We start from the raw sequence: 12,503 nt of genomic DNA on the forward strand, positions 1-12,503 counted from the left end.
AGGGACAGCCATCTGAATTAATTATGAGAGATTGCTTTTTTTTTTTTTCCATCCTCAGATTCCTAACCAGAAACAGAGGCGAAAGTGCAATAATAATTCGCTGCCGCCGCCGCCGCCGCTGGCGGAAGGAAACAGTGAAATCAATCCATTCAAGGGAAGGCCAGGAGAAAACAGGTAGCGGGAGGGAGTTGGTCGCCCCTCAAGGCTGACAGGGGGCGCCGCTGAGCCAGACAGACCGCCATCCCTGATCCCTCGCAAGTGTCTGTGCACGGCATCGCCCTCTGGCTGGAAGATGCTCAGGCCTCGCCATCCCACCCAGCCCAGCCCTGCGCCGCTCTGGCGCCCCATCCAGAGGGGCCCCAGTGAGAGAACAGGGAACCACACACACACACACACACACACACACACACACACACACACACACTCAGGGTGGAGAAAGCCAAGTGCCACACCCTCCCTCCCTACCCCTCCTTTACACCTCCCCTCACCCTCCCCCCGCCCCTTTCCAAGCCGCCCCTCTTCCCTTTCTTCCCTCCCACTGTCCCTCCTCTATGAAAGGCCCCAGACCGGCAGGTGCTACAGACGGGTTCAGCGGCCCTTTGACCATTACTCATTTTGCAGGGAGAAAGAGCAGGAAGGATCTTTGGACATCTGTGTCCCCGGCCTCCTGAGTGCTGCCAGGAGACCCCGAGCACAGCCCTGCCTGACCGCTGCCTCCCTTGACAGGCTCTCTTGACAGGCTCTGTGCCCAGCACACTCACTGAAAGCTAGTGAAAGGAGACACTGGCCACCTGTCCCTCCCTGCTGGGCTCTGGCCAGACAGAACAACAGGGTTCAATTGTGCCTTGGGTGTGGTGGGCTGCAGGAGCCGCCCAGGGTGTGGTTAAGGGCCCTTGTCCTTCAAGCCAGGCTAGCACCCAGACTGCCCTTCGCCTGGGGGGTCCACCCCCATGCTCTGAAGCCTTTGACATTTCCTCCTCCGAGCTTCCCTATAGGTCATGCTGCTCCAAGAGAGAAAAGAATTATGATCCGAATTGTTGTTGATAAAGTGCTTACTTAAAGTCTTATTGAAGTCTAATTTTAGAGGCTGTGTCTGCTGGGCGTATCAAGAGACACGTTCTAGAGAGGGTCCCTGTGTTCCACTGACCCACCTTTAAGGAAAGATCTCAGAGGTGACAGGCAGAGGCAAGGCACACTGTCCTGGCAAGATGGCTCTGTGTCCTGCTCTGCCTTGACAGAGAGGCAGCCCCAAGAGGAAGTCCCTACAACAGGGGATACATCCCAGGGATAACAGGGTCGTATCCTTCCTTTCTTCCCATCTCAGACACAGCAAGAGGTAAGTGTCCTTTCTTCCCTCCAACAGACTCAGAGACAAGTCAGCATTTCTGGCAGAGACCACCTCTTAGCAGTAGACATCAATGCCTCCACCAGCCAGATAGTGTTCCAACTGCTTGGCATAGAGTGACCTCATTAATTGTCGCTCTCTCCATTTTACAGACAAAAGAAGCCGCATACAGCTTTGATAATACAGCCATGCTGGTAGAACTTCTGGGTGCTTTTCCTCAGGAGTAACATGGCTCCTCAGGCTGAGTGCCAAGGGCTGCTCTCCCGAGGAGGCTTCAGAGCATCTGCCTCGCAGCATCAGTAACTGAGAGTCCCCAGCTCTCTCGACTGTACAGGGCAGGATGGATTGGAATCCTTAGGCTCTGGGGAAGCCACTGGCCTCATCTAGGGAAGAGCTTCCCCCTGGGAACCACCCAGATGCTGGATGATGGGTGAACAGAGGACCCTCTCATAGGCTGCTCCTGCCTGGAGAGGACGGAGACTTGGGTCTCTGGCCACAGGCTCTAGGCTCCAGGGATCCTGAGTACCGGCCCCTTTATCTGGTCAAGAATGACCGCTCTCCAGCAAACAGTGTGATATCCGACTTCATCCTGATGCAGCTTGGGGAATACTAGTAAAGCCAGGACAGAGCAGTGGAAAGAGCAGAGACCAGTGTAAAGACAGGGAGGGCTGGGGAAGGGGGGTGTCCTCCAGGAACACAAACAGAACAGAGCATGGCTGAGGGTTCAAAGTGGAGGCCGAGGGGGCAATATCTGTCACCACTGTTGAAACCTCCAGAACAGACCCCTAACCACAGGGATACATAACCATAAACCTCACCCTACCTAACCTCTTTACACACGCAGACGCATAGCTTACCCTACCCCCCTACACACACACTGTGGCACACTCTGTAGACCCCTACTAGTGCACAGCCATATTTGGACAACTCCCCCACACACATATTCTAGTGGGCAGATGTGAAGACACAATGTGACAACACAGTGAAGGCCCCCCTGGTGAGACAGACATTTGTCCCTTCAAATCCCCAGACAGGTGCACGCTGAGGGCATGGATGTGGGATCTGTCTGTGGGGACACATTCCAGCACGTTTTGTAAAGTGTCCCTGGGAGGTCCTTATCCTAGCTAGCATTGACTGCCGTCAATTTGAAACAACCTAGAACCACCTGGAAAAAACTCCTAATGAATAGTTGTCTTTATCAGGATGATCCTTAGACGTGTTTGTGGGGGATTTTCTTCATCGTCTTAACAATGTAGGAGGGCCCCGCCCACAGTGGTTAGTGCCATTTCCCGGGCAGGCGGTCCTGGGCATATAAGCAAGCTAGCCTGTGAGAGAGCCAGCCAGGAAGCAGCGCCCTCCAGGGCTTCTGCTGTACTTCCTTGGCTGGGAGTTGAGTTTCCTGGCTGGAGGTCATGCTGTGTGGGATAGCAAGCATGTCTGCCCTCAGGTTCTGTCCTGACTTCCCTCGGTGACAGAAAGTGACCTGGAAGTGTAGGCTGAATGAGCCCTTTTCTCTCCAGAGGTGCTTCCGGGCGGTGTTTTATCAAAGCTCCAGAATGAAGCTAGAATGTTCTCCTTGGCCAACGGCCACGCTCAGGGAGCCGGCCCAGAGCCTGTGTGCAGCAGCTGGTACTCCTCGCTCAGCTGCCCTATACACGGCTGTTTCTGGGGGGCCCTGGCAACCCAGATAAGTTCTCTGGATTTTTATTTATTTCATAAATTCGTGAAATTCAGAGGGAAAGCAAAACAAACGCAGTGTCTATCCAAAGGTACAAAACCGACGCATTAAAAACGGGAAAAGTTTAAGACCCATTGTGTCGGTCACACCAGCCGTGAGGTTTTGCTTCAGGTGGATTATACATAATAATGGACTCCAAGCTGCTCCCTCCCCCGACATCTACACTCTGTATAGGCAATCCAAAGTAGACTTCAGCTGTCTCCTTTTTCTGTGTATGTGGAAATACGTTATTTTATTAAATTGTTATTCAGAATGGCATTCATAAAAAGCCACATATGGAGCAAAGTTCAGCAACATCAATTATTTGTTCAGCACCTTGAAAATAACATATCTGCTAATTCAATCTCTCCCCCCCCCCCACACACACACACCATGGCTGTCACTTTAATCAGCTCTAGGAACTCAAGCTTAAAGTTAGTACATCTCACAGTTACTCTACAGTAGTATTTGAAAGGGGGTCCCCTCTGCAGTGGCTCTGTTAATGGATGCACGCAAGAAGCTAATGAAATGTCTCAGTGTTAGGATGGCATTAGACCAAAGAGCGGAAAGGCTTTCAGGACCGCACCCGGTAGAAGTGGGCAGATAAAGAATGAGATGGCGGACCCCTGAGGAGCTCATCTGGGGGGGCCCCCTCTTACACAGTTGGGGAGCTTATCAACAGCACTTCTTGCTTCCACAGCCCCCCATGCTCAGGATGACAAGCACCGCGATGCCTACATTCTGTTCTGTACCTAGAAGAAACCCCAGTCTCCGGGGCTGCGAAGCATGGGGTCAGATCACCCATTTACGGAGCCGAATTACCTGGCTTCTCCTTCCTCGCTGTGCCCCTGGCCAACTGACTCTAACCACTCCAGGCCTGGGATTCCTTCTGTGTACAATTAAAGCAAGCGTTGCCTAACCCCTGATTCTGTCACATGAACTGAACGAGGAAGTTGGAGCCCAGTGTTTGCACTACACTCTGAGTTCTCGGGAGTAGAGGAAAGACAGATGGTAAAGTAACCTGGCCTGAGTAGCCAGCAGCTGAGGCCAGAGGAGGTTGAGGCAGGACCAGATAGGCGACCTGGAAATGACCGCAGGCCTGAGTCTGGGCTGTCAACTTTGATATCCTGGAGGGGAGATACATAAGAGCATAATTCCTGTAACTCTATTTCCTTGCAGAGTACAGTGTGCTCTGCCAGAAAGCGCTGCCACAGGAACATTTTCTCATTACTATATAATAACATCAGCACTAATGTCCTCCTTCTCAAAGGAGTCCAAAGCACTTAGAGATTGCATGCTCAGTGCCCAACTCGCAGGCCTTGGGCTGGTGGCTGAGGCTGCCAGCTCCCTCTACCAGGCTTCCACTCCAGTAGAGAAAGCAGAAGCCAAGGGTGTCATGGAGAGTCACCGCACTCAGCATCTTCAGGGCTCATGGGACCCACTCAGAAGGGTCACTTGCCTTGAAGCCACCATAAAAGCCAGTTTGAGAAGACTCCAAGGAGGAGCAGGCCTTGTCTGCCCATTGCACGCAACAGGAAACAGGGAGGCTTGGGAGGATTCGCAAGCCTGTCTGCTCCAAGTGAGTGCTTGCTCCCAGCCTCCTTTGCGGGCTGAGTCAGAGGAGGTCACAAGTGATTAAATAGATCTGCTAGAAGGTGGGAGAGCAGGAAAGGGGTGTGTGAGACTTCACTGCATGGTGGATTCAGTTTCTAGAGGGGCTTCTGCTCTGGCATTGGAACTCAAATGCTGGGAGTGACAGACTTCCCCAGACCAAGTGGGACTCTTATGAGAAGACATAATGCTTTACCATGGGGCCGTGTTTGGTATTTTTCTTTCAGATGAAAAGGGAAGTGTTCCTAATGGCACCATTCTGGAGCTCCTGACTTGCTGGCCTCTCAAGTCATATCGAGAGGCCTGACTACCGCATGCCTTCACTGTTCCCAGGGTCCCACAGCTCTAGCACGTCACACATTTTATCTGCATTTCCACAGAGTGTAGATCTCACTTAGATGTCACAGGGCAAGGAAGACCACAGCACCGCCCAAGGTGCTTCATGTACACAGAGGTGGGTAGGGGGTGCTCAGACTTCTGTGACTTCCTGTTGCTGATGGATGACACGGGGGGTACTGGCTGCAGTAGAAACGGCCTCTTGGGCCAAGGTAAACTGAGGTAAACTGTAGACCTGTAAAGTCCTCATGCTTCATCCACAGGAGCTCATTTAGTGTTGTCAGAGAGTGTGAGAGGCAGTAGGGTCTCCTAAGCAAACGTTATGACGAAGAAGGCGGTAAGGAAGCTGGGCACAGAGGGCTAACTATGTTGCTTGAAGCCACACAGCTGGTGGTGTTGGGCCGCCATCTGTCCTGAGCGAAGGCCAAGAGTGCTGTGAGAAGCCCCTGGTCCTGACCTCCTGGAATTGTTTTAAACTGAGGAGATAACCTAGATACATGTTTTCTGATTGTCACAGTGAGAGGTCGGGGGCGAGGGCCACCACCTAACAGTTCAGGGGTACCGGGCGGTCAGTTGATGGTGGTAAAACTGCCTTAGACTTTCTGTGAAAGAAAGAATGTTAGGGAACCACTTTCTCCTCAAGTCCAATAGTTTAGGCAGCAAGGAGCAGAGAGAGGAGACAGAGAGAGACAGAGAGACAGAGAGAGAGAGAGAGAGACAGACAGACAGAGAGAGAGAGAGAGAGAGAGAGAGATCACATGCTTGCACATGTGAGCTCAGCTCACCCCCTCCCTTCTCAGACAATCCAGGACCCAGCCCTGTGGTGCTGTACATTTTCAAAACAGTCTTCTCTTACCAAATTAGTGTAGTTAAGACAATCCCCTACAGATGTGCCCACAGGCCAGGCAATGAGACAACCCCTCTAGGGGCCTCATTCGTCCAGTGATTCTAGATTCTACCAAGTCGACAATTAGAACTAGCAATCACCATGTGCACTATCACGACATTTCACGTGCTCTTGACTTTGGATGCGACCAGTGGCTTCGAGCTCCTGTTGCCTCGACTTCCCCACAGTGAGGGACTGTAACGTGGAATTGTGAGTTAAATAAACTCATTCTCCCTTCACTGGGCTTGTTGGAGTATTTATCCCAGCACAGGAAATGAAATTAACACACACTGTAATGTACCCAGGCCACCGCCATAGAGCTTCTCACTACCTGGCCCTGGCTCAGCTTCTCCCCCAAGTGGTGACGGAAGTGAAATCCTTTGTCACCCAGTAAACATGACAGACAGCCAATGTGTACCATGTCAGCAAGTCCATTCCTCACTTGCAGAGGGCAAAAAGCTAGAAGTAGCTCATCTATGGGGTACTACTTGACACCCACAGGGTCCTGCTTGAGGTGCTTGGGAGAGGGTGAGAGGCCAGGACAGTAACGAGGGATGCTCTGAAATACTAATGCGAATTTGTATATTCCCCCTCTCCTTTCAATTCAATCAGCATTCGCCAGACCCTGGTATTTGTCTGAGCCACAGCTAAAAGCCCGTTTTTGTCAGAGCCGTAGATCTCAGCATCCAGGAGTCATGCGGTGGAAGGGTGACATAATTTTAAAATAACTCCAAATGCTGCAGGAACGTTTACCAAAGCCCTGGAAACTTCAGTCAACCAAGGGGTGAGGCTGCTTCTGGGTGGTCCCCAGCATGGACCCTGACGCTGAAGAAATGGCATCTCGTTGGGGGTGACCCTGTGTTTCAAGAGTTGTGCCAGCTGACCCTTCCTGAGGTTAAGCTGTTCCCTGCCATTCTGACCCACAGAACGGAGCTGGCAGGGTTTGCAGGAATAATGAAAGTTGTAAAACGAGACTGTTACAGTGTTGGGAGAAAATAGCAGCTTTCAGGGCCTTTGCAGTCTGTGCCGGGTGAGTGGCAGCTTGGAGTGAGCCGCCATTCACATGCCGCCGCTAGCAGGCATGGTGTGTCCTATTTTCTGGAGCACAAGGCAGAGGGCATGCCTTCCAGTCAGGGTGATCATAAGCCTCCTGTGTGTGGAGAAACAAACCCTAAAGACTAGAAGAACCGAGCCCTGGGAGACAGAGGCAGGGAGGGGTAAGAAAGAAACTCTTGCCTGAGAATGCCAGAATCTTTCTTCCTTCGTAATCTAGAAGAGTAGATTTAGATGTAAGATTTTAAAGATCCTTGAGTGCCCAGGGTTTCAGCATTTGGGGTGGCGCGCTTACTTTATTGTTCTCAGAGCACAGCCAGTCCAGGGAGCTGGGGTCATCTGATTTCACAGCTGACCAGGAGGCAGTTCCCTTTCCAGTTAACTTAGCGCTTTCCCTCTCCCCATCTCACTTGGAGTTCCAGGTCAGTAAGGCAAGCTTTATGAGAACAATTTCAGGGCCAGCAAAATGACTCAGCTGGTAAAGGTGTCTGCTGCCAAACCTGATGACCTGGGTTTAATCCCTAGGACCCACTGGGTGGAAGGAGAGACTTGACCACCGCCCCCCCCCCAAGTTGTCCTCTGACTCTACACACACACACACACACACACACACACACACACACACACACACACACACTATGATCCTTATTTTACAAATGAGGACCTCAGTGCCTTAGAGAGATGAAGGGACTTGTTTAAAACCTCTCGACAATTACAGGGCACACAGGCTAAGTCAGCTGTGTCTCGATACCTGCTGGGAAGCCACTCCAAGGAGGAAGGGCTTATTTGGCTCTGTGGTTTGGAGGTACAGTCCATCGTGACAGGGAAGGCTTGTTCACACCTGAGTGGATCAGGAAGAAGAGACAGGGCATGCTGGCACTCATGTGGCTTTCTCTCTTTCTCTCTTTCTCTCTGGACCCATGGCACAGCACACCACCTCCATTCAGGGTTGGCGTTCCTCCCCGGATTAAGCCCTTCTGGAAGCTCCCTCATAGACAGGCTCAGAAGCATGTCTTGGAGGTCATTCCAGTCTCCATCCAGTCGACAATTAGAATGACCCGTCATGGAGGCACCGATGTGATGAAGCTGGGTTTCTGGGACGTTTCTAGGACCAGTGAGACTCAGACCCACAAGGACTGACTCCAGGGGAGAACTTAACGGCAAACAGACATGGTACAAGTGGACTGTGGTGACTGCCTAGCCACACCAGTGCTCCTTGCATTGCCCACCTGCAGCCTGCAGGGTTTTGTTTGTTTACCTGTTTCCGTCTGTCACCTAGCAACCGCAAGCTCCCCAAGGGCGGACAGAACTGATGCTCTCATTTGCCACTCAGTTCCTGGTGCCTGGAAGAGAATCTGGCGTGAGATCCATGCACAATACCTATTTTTGGCTGAGTAAACAAATGAGAACAGGATTCTAGTGGGTACCTCCTGGAAAGCTTGCTTCATTGTTCTCAGGTAGTGAACCCAGGACCTTGCATCGGCCTCTTGGAAAGCTTTGAGAAAAGGGAGCCTTAGAGCTGGGCCTTCATGAGAAGGTTGGAGGTTTTACAGGATGGAAGGAGAGCCACTTATGTTCCCAGACTGAACATGGAGGAGAGGGCAGGAAAGCAAGGCTGTGAGTGAGCAGCAGGGAGTCTGGCTGCCGTGTGAGAGTGTGCTGCTTCATGGAGGGCCCCAAGTGGCAACTGCTTGTTCAGCTGGCAACAGGAAACCATTCCAGTTCCTGCCACAGAGGAGAGGCAAGCCAGACCTCAGGATCAGTGGGTGGCTGAGGCGGGAGGAGGGGTCAGAGGTGGGGTGGTTGCTGGACTGCTGGGGGCAGGATGGTGATAGCAGAAGCCCAGGTTACAGATGACAAGGATGTGTAGGGCAGAGATGCTATTACTATTAATAGGAAGGCACATCACAGATAATATGTTTGGGTGTCAAGAACATGGAGGCTGAAGGACTGTGAGACCTCAAAGATGACACTAAAGTTCTGAGGACAGGTGCTAGGGGGAGAAAATGGAAGTGGGGGGAGTCTAGCTGCAATAGCAGTGTGATGTGTTTGCTCTGTGCATCCCAGGTTCGAGCGTCTCATAGGGACTGCCCAGTGAAAATGGCCACCGAGTTTCTAGAATATCAGATACAGGTGTGGTACAGCCTGCCCTTCTGGACCCCTGAGCCATAAGTAGTCAGGGAAACACAACAGGGCAACTGAGGTTTTTTGTTTGTTTGTTTGTTTTGTTTTTTCCTTTGTTGTTGTTGTTGTAGATTGGGGGTGGGGTCTCACTGTGTAGACCAGGCTAGCCTTGAATTGTAGAGATCCGGCTGCCTCAGCCTCCTGAGTGCTGGCATTAGTGATGTGCATGTGCATCACTGTTCCCAGCTAGGGAGCTCTTTGAGGCAGCCTGAAGGATTCCAACGTGTAGAATGCTGGTCTGGCAATGGACTGTGAGGTTCATTCCTTCATGGATGACAGAGCGGATCTGAGGCCTCTAAGGAGGGTGGGGGTCCTGTGGCTTGCTGGATCAGGTAGACATTGTGTTCCTGTCATGTTGACAAGAGGCCAGGGAACTTTGGGTGATTTAGATTTCAATGCTTTTATCAGACCTTCTGTTTTAACAGAAAGCTCCTAATTCATACCCTCTCCATGTGCACAGCTGATTAAGAAGTTGTACCCCCCAAACACAAACCTTCCTCTTCGGAGCACGATGGTGATAGATTGCATTTTATTGTTGCTGTTCTTGGGACATTTTTGGCTGCTGGGCTCTCCATGAGACAGACACGCAGCTGTAGAAGATCAATCCCCTGCCACCTACTCCCAGTCTGACATCCACTGTTAGTGAGAAAATACGGCCCTGGAGGTGGAGGGCTGGAAGAAGACCAAGCCTTTTTACTGAACCGTCAGATTCTTTCTTCCTGGCCTAAGGGACATTGCTCCAACCATAAACTACAGGACTTTTAAGAAAAGCAAACAAGCTCCAGCTGCGTCACAAAGGTCGCCGGGCCTGTGGAGAGAGTGAGTGAATGATTAGCTTCTACAACAGGAGGCTTTGAGGAGATTTACAGGGTTCAAAGTTGCAACCTGAAAACTTCAGTACGGGGCAAATCCTAAGAAGCCTTCCTCCCCAATCTGTCACCTCAAGAACTCCACCCACTCGCCCTCTTGGAGGACACGCTGTGGCTGGCAGGGCGTGTCAAGGGCAGGCACCTGCCCCGCCCTCCATCCTCAGACCAGGCCAGGAACCGCCGAGGAGGCTTCCACTTGGAAAGCCGTCCTGGTCTGAGTCTCCACGTGCCTCTCCGGTCACCTGCACTGTGGATGACCGGTAATGACATGCACGCATGCCCAGGCGATGACCTTGGATTTTTTTTTTTTTTTTTTTGGTCTGTGATTTTTTTTTTCAAATGTTCATGAGTCAATTGATAATGCCCACTCTTAGTTCAAAGGATGGTTGAAGGAATCAAATGAGATAAAGCAGAAAGAACCCCGGAAATTCACAGGACACGTGTCTCTGAATCTCAGGGGCCTGTTCTGCCCTTTTCTGGAACATTCTCACCCTCCACCCACCTGTTCTCCTCGGCTTGCAGGGTGGGGGTGGGGAGGGGCGCTTGCACTTTCCCCTGTGCGTCCCGGGTGGACTGGGGGCTATGGCTGATCCCGTGCCATCAACCTTCCCCTTTGCCAGCCGCATCTGGAGCGCCTGTGGGGAGCCCGTAGGTCAGGACACTCTGTCTGCGTGGGTGAGGGCCAGAGTGAGGTGGGCTGCCCTCCTCCACGGCCACCGACCGACCGACTGCAGTCAGCGACCAGCCAGAGAGGAGCCACACGCCCCCCCCCCCCCCCCCCCGACTCCTCCACAGCGCAGGCACAGGAGAGCAGTCCCAGCCGGAGGGTCTCTATCAGCCTGCAGCGATGTCCAAGGCCGCCCTGCGCATCGCCCACCCCGTCTGCGGTTGCTCCTTACTCTAGGGATCCTGCATGGAGACAGCCAAGGGCAGGGGGCGTTCTTGATGACCCTCACCAGGGGGACAAAAGAAGAATATTCTAGAAGGAGGCAGAAGAGGAAAAAGCAAAGTGAGAGGAGTGGGGGGGGGGGCTTGAGTAAAGGAGAAAGGAGCCCAGACCTCTTTGGGCCCATGGCTCGCCAAGGTTGTCTGTCTCTAGGGCCTGAAACACAGGTTAGGTTTTGTGGAGAGCACTAGTATTGGGTGACCCATGGACTATTCTCACCCACTCTCCGGGCGGGGAGGAGAAGGCTACGCTCTACACTTGGATCGAGTTCGGGCTGTCACTGGCTGGGGCGATTTGCTCAGTTACACACAGTTCTCTCACACCTGAGCACCAGTCTCTTGCTCCTTTGTATCCAAGCACCCACCCGTGGGTTGGATCCTGACAGGAGAGTCATGAGGTACGATCTGAGAACTTAAAATATAAAGCTGGCAAAGGAAAGCGACTCCCTCCCAAGCGAAGCTGTTGAATGAGAGGAAATGAATGGTCTAGACTCAGAAACAAAGAGACGGGGAGGGAGAGCTTCTGCCGAGACCTCTACTATTTGTTCCCAGGCTTGGCAGGAAGGGAGACAGCCTGAACTCCCTTCTGACATGCATTGTATACACGCAGAGAGTGTGTGTTTTGTCCACACAGTGCACCTCGGGCCCCAGTAAGGATGGTGGAGTGCGGCAGACAGCATCTGGGGGGTGGGGGGTAGGGGGAGGCGGCGGGGCTGTGATGCGGTGTTATCAGTGTGCCTTCTCAGGTCAGCTGCACCCGGCTGCGCTCTGCACAGAGGGAGGAGCCAGGCTCTTCCCACAAGACCTGCTTCCGGAGCCAGAGGCCATTTTTCTTTCTCATTGCCATCTTCAACGTCTCAAAATTACTTTCAAAAGAGCCTCACCTGAGCATCAGAAAGCTGGAGATCAAGTCTAGTCTGCCCTCCCCCCTCCCAACCCCAACCGCCAGAAAGTGCATGTCATGGAGCAAAATCCATCTTCCGTCCACCCATCCTTCCATCCGAGTCTGCCTTTAGTGAGCATCCATGGAGCGACTGCTCAGCACAAGGCGTCATCCCGGGTGCAGAAGACAGTTGTGAACAGAATGAAACAAGCTACATCTGTGCAGAGTTATTTTCCAAAGGGAATCAAGTCAACAAACCAGTGTGGGAAGGCCACAGGGCGGTGAGGAGCTTGCGGTGTTAAGCCTGGAGGAGTGAGCTATGTCAACACATGGGATGGAAGGTTTGTGAGCCAAGGGACAACTAGGTACCAGGTGTGCGGGCATGCACTTGGTATACCCAAAGCAGAACAAGGGAGCCCATGTGGTGGAGTAGCTTGAAAGAGACTGGTGGTGGCAGTAGCCAGACCACCAGGGCCTTGCAGGCCACGATAGGAAGTTTTAAACGAAGTGATGAGAGGCTACTGGAAGGATCAGAGCATCGAAAGAACATGATTCAATATGCAAGTATTTAAGAGCATCTTAGCTTCTGGGGTAGGGGTAGCGTGGGGGTGGATGAAACTGGTGAGGTGGGACTGAGAAAAGACTGGATCTGCAGCAGCCTAGATGGGCGAGGT

The sequence above is a fragment of the Peromyscus californicus genome, unplaced genomic scaffold, assembly GCF_007827085.1.
Source record: "Peromyscus californicus insignis strain IS unplaced genomic scaffold, ASM782708v3 Scaffold_9__1_contigs__length_137607984, whole genome shotgun sequence".
Lineage (NCBI taxonomy): Eukaryota > Metazoa > Chordata > Mammalia > Rodentia > Cricetidae > Peromyscus > Peromyscus californicus.